We start from the raw sequence: 7,159 nt of genomic DNA, 5'->3' as shown, positions 1-7,159 counted from the left end.
TTTTCTGAGACAGAGTCTCACTTTGTTGCCCAGGCTAGAGTGCACTGGCATGATCTTGGCTCACTGCAAGCTACACCTCCCGGGTTCATGCCATTCCTCTACCTCAGCCTCCCGTGTAGCTGGGACTACCGGTGCCCACCACCACGCCTGGCCAATTTGTTGTATTTTTAGTAGAGACGGGGTTTCACCATGTTTGCCAGGATGGTCTCGATCTCCTGACCTCGTGATCCACCCGCCTCAGATTCCCAAAGTGCCGGGATTACAGGCATGAGCCACTGTGCCTGGCCATCTCTGAGGGATTTTAACGAGTTGTTGACTTTTGAGTTTGTTCAGCTGTTTACTTACTGTTAGAACCGACTGACAAATTTCAAGCTTGTTGTATGCGTGACAGGAAACCAGAAGTCTCTAGAAAGTGACTGGGAATGTGAGCTCCATAGTAGGTTGAGGATGGAGTCATGAGTGAAATGGGTGAAATCAGCCCATGGGCTTTGGAGACTGCAGCCCTGTCCAGCCTCTGACACCCTGGTAAGTCAGTGCAAAGATTCCAGCAGTGACAGCAAACTAGCATGGCTGACTCCATCTGGCATCTAGTCTCAGGCTGGCTGTCCTCACTCATTCCTGGACATAGGCCAGGCTGACCATGGGAGAAATTTAGTTGATGGTTTAACTTTGAAGAAACGATGATAATAGTTCCTCCATAACACTAATACCCTTCTTTTGCCCAGAGATTGCCTTTGTAAAACTGGTGAAAGACCATGAGACTAAGGTTATAGGAGGGAACTGAATTCTGCTAAAATGAACACACAGTTTCTATAATTACTGCTCAAATGTCATTTGGCCAGAGTTTACAAAATTTGTAACTAATTGCCACTATAGATAACATCACTATTGTAGAACCTGAGATTGGTCTTTTGAGATGTTTCTCATTCTTTGCATTCTGGTAACCAGATGACCTCATCTATACCCTTGACTAATGGCTCAGCCAGTCATGTGGTCCCTGCCTAGAGTCAGATTCAAGCACAAACAGATCATTTCCCTCCGCCCACATGATTCCATCCCCAAACAATCAGCAGTACCCATTTTTTAGTCCTGTGCCCCTGAAACTATCCTTGAAAATCTCTAACCCTGATCCACTAGGGAGGCTGATTTGAGTAATAATAAACCTCCATCCTCCTGTTTGGCAGACTTGGACTCATTAAAATCTTTCTTTACTACAAATCACCATTGGGATAAATTGGTTTTTCTTGTGCAGGAGGCCAGAAGAACTTGTCTGGGAATTATAAGAGTGGATGGAGGAGCTGCCTATCCCTGTCCCATGGTCTTGTCCACAGAACAGCCTCACACAGGGACTGAGCCCTGGATGGGGATACAGTGGAAGCTCATTCTCTTAGTGACCTGGGGACATTGGCTCGAGATGAATCCTGGCAGTAGTGGAAACTCCGGGTGATTTCTGTGCCTTTCCTATTTCTTGGGAGGTGGGCCAGGCCACAGTGTTAACAGGAAGGGAACAGAACAGTCAGCCTAGTTAGAGGGATTGTCTGGGGAAGGCCTAGGCATGGAGGAAGAAGCTGTGCAGGACAGGGCTTGCCAGTTAGAATGAAGTGGGAGGAAGTTGAGAGACACAGAGAAGCAGAGAGAGGCAGAGACAGCATGGCAGTGAACAGTGGGGCCTACAGTGACTTCAGAGACCCCAGGGACCAGGTGCCCCCATTTCCACAGTCCAGGACCAGGGAGCCTTGAAAACCCTCCAGAGGCCAAAGATCTTCAGAGTTACACATGAGGTGGGATGGCTTTAGGGACAAGAGGTAGTGGGGGGATGAAACATGGGTGTCAGCCTCTGATGGACAAGGGACAGGTGTGGCTAGAACTTCCTAGGATTTTGCATCCAAGATCTAGTCTCTAAAGAGGTTATGGATCATTCATTTCTTCATTCAATTCCTTCATTTGTTATGTGAGAGCACCTGAGTATGTGTCTCTCACTGGGCCTGTGCTGGTGCAGGGTGTGAGTGGGGAACAAAAACAAGGTCCTCTCCTTTATCCTGTCATGCCAGTGACATGGACACTTTGGGAAACACAGGATTTCAGGTTCAGTGATAGGGGTTAAGATCTGAGTGGGGGGATGCCTGGATATTTTTTGCAGTGCCTCTGACAGTTGAGGCAGATGATTTAGTTCTGGAGTACAGACTAATCAGCTGACCATTTGCTCTCACTCCTCTGAAGTTTGGATGCCTAAGAAGAGAGAATTTGAGTAAAAAAATGACTATGGGGTCCTTGTAATTGAATAAGCCCTCACTTCTGGCGGAGAAGAGGATGGGCCTGTGACTGCAGACAGACCTCATGTGACCCTGATCTGCCTTTTGTGTTTGTGTGACTCTGGTTCAGTGACTGTGCCTTCCTGTGCCTCAGTTTTCACTCAGTCAAATAAGCCAAATGGCAAATGGACTGTGGCTTTTCATGCTATCTGTGAATAAATTGTAAATTCTCCACAGTCAGCTGACCTAATGTTTGGCACAGTGGAGGTGTTCACACAGACAGCATTTATTATTATTCACTTCCATGAGAGAACACCTTTAGGTCAGATCCCTGTGGACAAGCTGCTGCCAGGTACATTTTCTCTCCTCTGTTTCTGCTTTGGGGACATTAGATTTTCTATGGAGTGTCCTAAACCTCACAAGGCAGTTGGCTGATGGCCTACAAAGCTTTTCTTTCTGTCCTCTCCACTCTGAGTCTCCGGTGAAGAAAGCTCTGTCCTTGCCTAGATGAGGCTCTGAGGGCTGAGCCCTGGCTGGGGAGCTGCTCCAGGAGACACAGTCCTCAGCTGGTGAATCTCTGGTCCCAGTAAGCCCTGCCACAACCCAGCCCTGGCATAGGCTCCTCAGCTTTATCTGGAGTAAGGATGTAGGGACAGGGGTCTGAAGTTGAGGCTTCTTGGCTTGAACTTCTCTGAGAGTATCTCAGGGGGCCTCTTAGGAAAGCCCTGCTCAGTTCTCCAGGGTCTTTCTCAGGGTCAAGTTTATGAAGAGGGCATGAGGTGCTTGGCTGAGACTGATCTCCTCCTGCTGAGCAGCTCCCCCATCAGACTGTCCTTCCTGTGCAGCAAGTGTCTGCAGGGTCTGGAGGCAGGAAAGGAATTCTAACCTGTTGAGGTTTGCCTCCTCTGTGTGTGTCCTGCACTAAATGCCAAAACCCCAACATGGAACATAAGGCAGAGAGAGACACAGGCACCATCTAGTCCTGACAATCCTGTGTGTGCAAAGTAGAAGTGACCCTCGCTCCCCAACACCCAGGGATCATGTGGAATCACTCACGGTATAAGGTGAAATGTCCAGTTACTCCTTCAGTCCCATCACCTCGCTTTATGATTTTTATGGTGTAGGATCCTATGTCCTGCTTGGTGACACTCTGGATCAGCAGGGATGCATTGGAATATACTGTTTCTCGTCCACTGTATGCAGGCCCAAATATAATTGTTTCAGTGTCTATTGTATATGCGGTAATGTAATGGTGGAGGTCTATTATTTGCCCTTTGTACCAGATGTAGCCAACAACATTCTGGGGCAAATTTTGGACAAGTAGAAGAACATCCTTCCCCTCAGAGACTTTGGTTGGCTGAGCTTCAATCGTGACTTGGGCAGTGGTGGGCGGGTTCCAGAAGATTAAAAGTGATGCTAGGAGGTGGAGAGAGCATCAGTCAATATTGAGACCTATGTACTGGGGTGAAAAGATGGGGCCCTGAGTCCTAAGACGATCTCTTCAATCATCAGCCTTGAAGACATACACACACAAACACACAAACATACACACACACACCCCTTTTTTTGTGTGTGTGTGATTGTGTGTTTGTGTCCTACTGTTCTACTGGGTCAAGGTCAGCAGCACGACCCCCATTCCTTCAACCCTTCTGACCTCGGTATTTTTCTCTTTGGAATCCTCTTCCCCAGGGGTCTGCATGGCTCCCTCCACACTGCCTTCAGGTCCTGTTCACATCAGGGCATCCTTAGACTTCTTTCCTGACACTTCCTTCAGAGACCCTGGGTCTTCCCTTTCTGACCTTTCCCTACTCTGCTCCCTCCAGAGCTCTTGTCAACACCTGACCTCACATTCCAGATCTCTTTGCATGTCTGTCTTCCTGCCCATGAGAGCATGAGCTCCATGAGGACAGGGACGTTTGTGATCTGGGTTGCACCCCAGTGCCTGGGACAGGCTGCAGACTCCTGTGAATGTGAGAGTTCCAAGGACCTTCCATGCCCGGGGTGTTTTTTTTTTTCTTTACCCAATGGTTGAGGTTTTTTGCTGAAGACAGTGTTTCATGCCCTGCTTATATTTTCATTTGAAGCATCATCTGATAATAGTTATTATTATCCTTTTCCAAAATGTAGTGGCCAGTGATGATTAACCAGGAAAAGAGAACACTTGAGATTTTCCTACCTCTTACCAATTCCAGTTCAATGTGATTTTCCTGTTTTGACCCCTGTCCCTCACTGGTATATTTTCCCCTATCCAGGCTCCAACAGAGCCTTCTTTCCTCTTTTTTTTTTTTTTTTTTTGAGACGGAGTCTCATACTGTCGTCCAGGCTGGCATGCAGTTGCGTAACCTCGGCTCACTGCAACGTCTGCCTCCCGGGTTCATGCAATTCTCCTGCCTCAGCCTCCCAAGTAGCTAGGATTACAGGAGCACACCACCACACCTGGTTACTTTTTTGTGTTTTTAGTAGAGACGGGGCTTCACTGTGTTGACCAGACTGGTGTTGAACTCCTGAACTCATGATCCACACACCTCAGCCTCCCAAAGTGCTGACTTTTATTTTTTAGAACCCCATCCTCTCCAGGAAACCCCATCCAATCATTCTATTTCCTCCTCCTGTCCTCTCCCAGGAAGTTCTCTCCTCACCTGTGAGCAGGAGCTCCTTCCAGGTGATGTGCAGTGTGCAGGGAGGCGCTGAGAGGGGCCCCATGGCCTGTGCTGCCTGGGTGTTCTCTGTGGAGATCAGCCTGGGATCCAGAAACTTTCTAGCACAGCTGTCAGCTGTGCTGTCCTTCCTCCTTCTGTGCTGAATCTCTTCCCGGGGCAGGAGCACTTCTCAGGCTCATGGGTGGGGTCTGTGCCCAGGACACCTCTCTGTCCCTTCCCCTCTCAGTCCTGACTCCTTGTCCCTCCTTCTCTTTTTCCTTTTGTCTGTGTGTCAGGTCCCCAGAAATTGCAGAGGCCTCTGCCTTTTTCAGCAGTGATTCTGTCACCAAACCTCGACACACACTATGTGCAGAAACACACACACACACACAAAAGAGACACACACAGACACACACAATCACACACATGTTCTGTAGGTTGACCAGCACAGTCCTAGGCCTCAGTCTCCTGATGTCCCCATGGCTCTGGGTCAGGGTGCACATTTGCACCCTTTGCCCACTTTCATCCCCATCTGGCTCTCTCCTTCAGTGCAGGAGGCTGGAGCTGCACCAGGTCCCTCTCACAGGGATACCCCATTGTGCTGTGGGTGAGCTGTGTGTCGCCTGGTGACAGGGACCCTTCGTTTCTCTAATTGTGTCTAGTTTGGCTGCAACTTCCAAGGATGGACATTCAGGACCTGGGTGTCCCAGAGGAGACTGTCCTTCCTGGAGGTGTGCAGGGTGAACCTCTCATGCCTCTTGGGAGGAGAGGCCTGTGCTGGTTGCTCAGTGGTTTCTGTGAGTCCCATGGTCAAATAGACAGTTCTTAGTCAATCTATTGCTCCCTGGGGACTGGTGGCTGAGCTGGGGCTCAGGGTTTCTCATTTCTTCCTGACCATCTTTGGTGTCCTCTCTTCTCTGCCCAGCTGATTGTCCTGGGTCACCACAACTTCCCCGTGGTGGTTCAGGAGGAAGTGGGGAGTTACCCAGGAACCCCATGGTACATGTCTCATTGAGACACAGGAAGGAGAGCCTGGGACAGAGCAGGGATTCAGAGCTGGAGAGATTCATCCCAACTTACTCCGTGGTCATGATGGCCTCAGCCCTCCATGTGCTGACATACCCAGGGGTCTGTCCTGTGGGTTTTGACATAGCCAAGCTGCTCTCTGTAGAGGAGGAACAGGCAGTCGTCAGAGAATCTGTTTGGAGGGACGTTGCTCACCCAGGAGAGGGTGGGTAGGGGTGAGTTGTGTTCTGGAACAAAGAGCAATAATAACCCATTCCCCCGGCAGGGACACAGGAGAGGTCTGTCTTCCCAAGGGACAGCCACGGGTAGGTGTCCACATCCTGGATCTTGCCTGTATGTGACCATCACACACGCTCTGAGCCCCACGGGGTGCAGCGGGCAGGCAGGTCATAGGGTGCCTGATTGATTCCCGGGAGGTTGTGGGCCCTTAGGCAGCCACTGTTCTGTGTCAGCACTAGGCTTGGCCTGGGATGCCCCAGAGAACAGGACAGATGGAGCAGGGGCAAAGGTTTAGGAGAGTGACAGAAAGAGTTGATGAGGATGGAGGGAGGTCACCAGGGGAAAGCACGCAGTGTGGCGTTGCGTGCACCAGCGCTGCCCTGGGAAATGTCATTTTAACTGATCCCAGGGAAGGAGCAGGTGTGTGGGGCAGGAGCTGCCTGCAGAGGGAGTGTTGTTAGGTTGGCGGCCGCCAGGTCAGTGAGGAGCTGACACAGTCCGTGTGGGGAGCATGGAGGATGTTGAGGACTCGGGCCGAGGTGACCCTGGTGAGGGTGGACCCTGCTTGGCTATGGGCTCTGCTGAGGGAGGTCTGCATTCCCTGGGAAGGCTTCAGGCTGGAGGGACTCTGCCGCCCTCTGGTGGACTGGAAGGGAAGTGTGGGTGGCCGAAGTCCCAGGCCAGACTGCGTGTTTTATTCCACAAGGTTCTGCACATTTCACTCGAGGTCACACATATGTTATGTTACAGCTCCATCACCTTCCAGCCCCGTGAGTCCCAGTCTCTGTGGCTCTACGTTCACTGTTCTCTCTCTTTCACGATCGGATGTCCCGAACGCAGATTTTTGTCACCTTCTGTGAGTTTGTGTTTGTGTGCAGTAGGTGGCACTGTGTATACTCTGGGGGCAGTGATATCTGGGGCTGAGCACTGCATATGGGCTTGGGAGCAGAAGAGGGAGCAGCAGGGCGGGAGGATCAATGCCAGGGGAGCAGGGACAAGTCATTTTCATTTTCTCACTCCCAG

General features: G+C 50.5%; 1 protein-coding gene and 1 pseudogene across 2 annotated transcripts in view; both read right to left on the bottom strand.

Annotated features, from left to right (window-relative positions):
• Positions 1-5,028, bottom strand: part of LOC105525028 — a 93,777-nt pseudogene extending 88,749 nt beyond the window's left edge. Inside the window, exons 1-2 of the transcript XR_001003849.1 lie at positions 4,892-5,028; positions 3,309-3,668 (exon numbers count right to left, since the gene is read on the bottom strand). The product of XR_001003849.1 is annotated as a putative pregnancy-specific beta-1-glycoprotein 7 (transcript). The remainder of the gene's footprint in view (positions 1-3,308; positions 3,669-4,891) is intronic.
• LOC105525018 (pregnancy-specific beta-1-glycoprotein 2-like) overlaps positions 1-7,159 on the bottom strand; it is a 73,422-nt gene that overhangs the window by 12,418 nt on the left and 53,845 nt on the right. The window lies entirely within an intron of this gene.

This window comes from Colobus angolensis, unplaced genomic scaffold (genome assembly GCF_000951035.1).
Source record: "Colobus angolensis palliatus isolate OR3802 unplaced genomic scaffold, Cang.pa_1.0 Scaffold512, whole genome shotgun sequence".
Classification (NCBI taxonomy): Eukaryota; Metazoa; Chordata; class Mammalia; order Primates; family Cercopithecidae; genus Colobus; species Colobus angolensis.
Note: the sequence above shows the minus strand (reverse complement) of the source record. Positions and strands in the feature narration are given on the sequence as shown.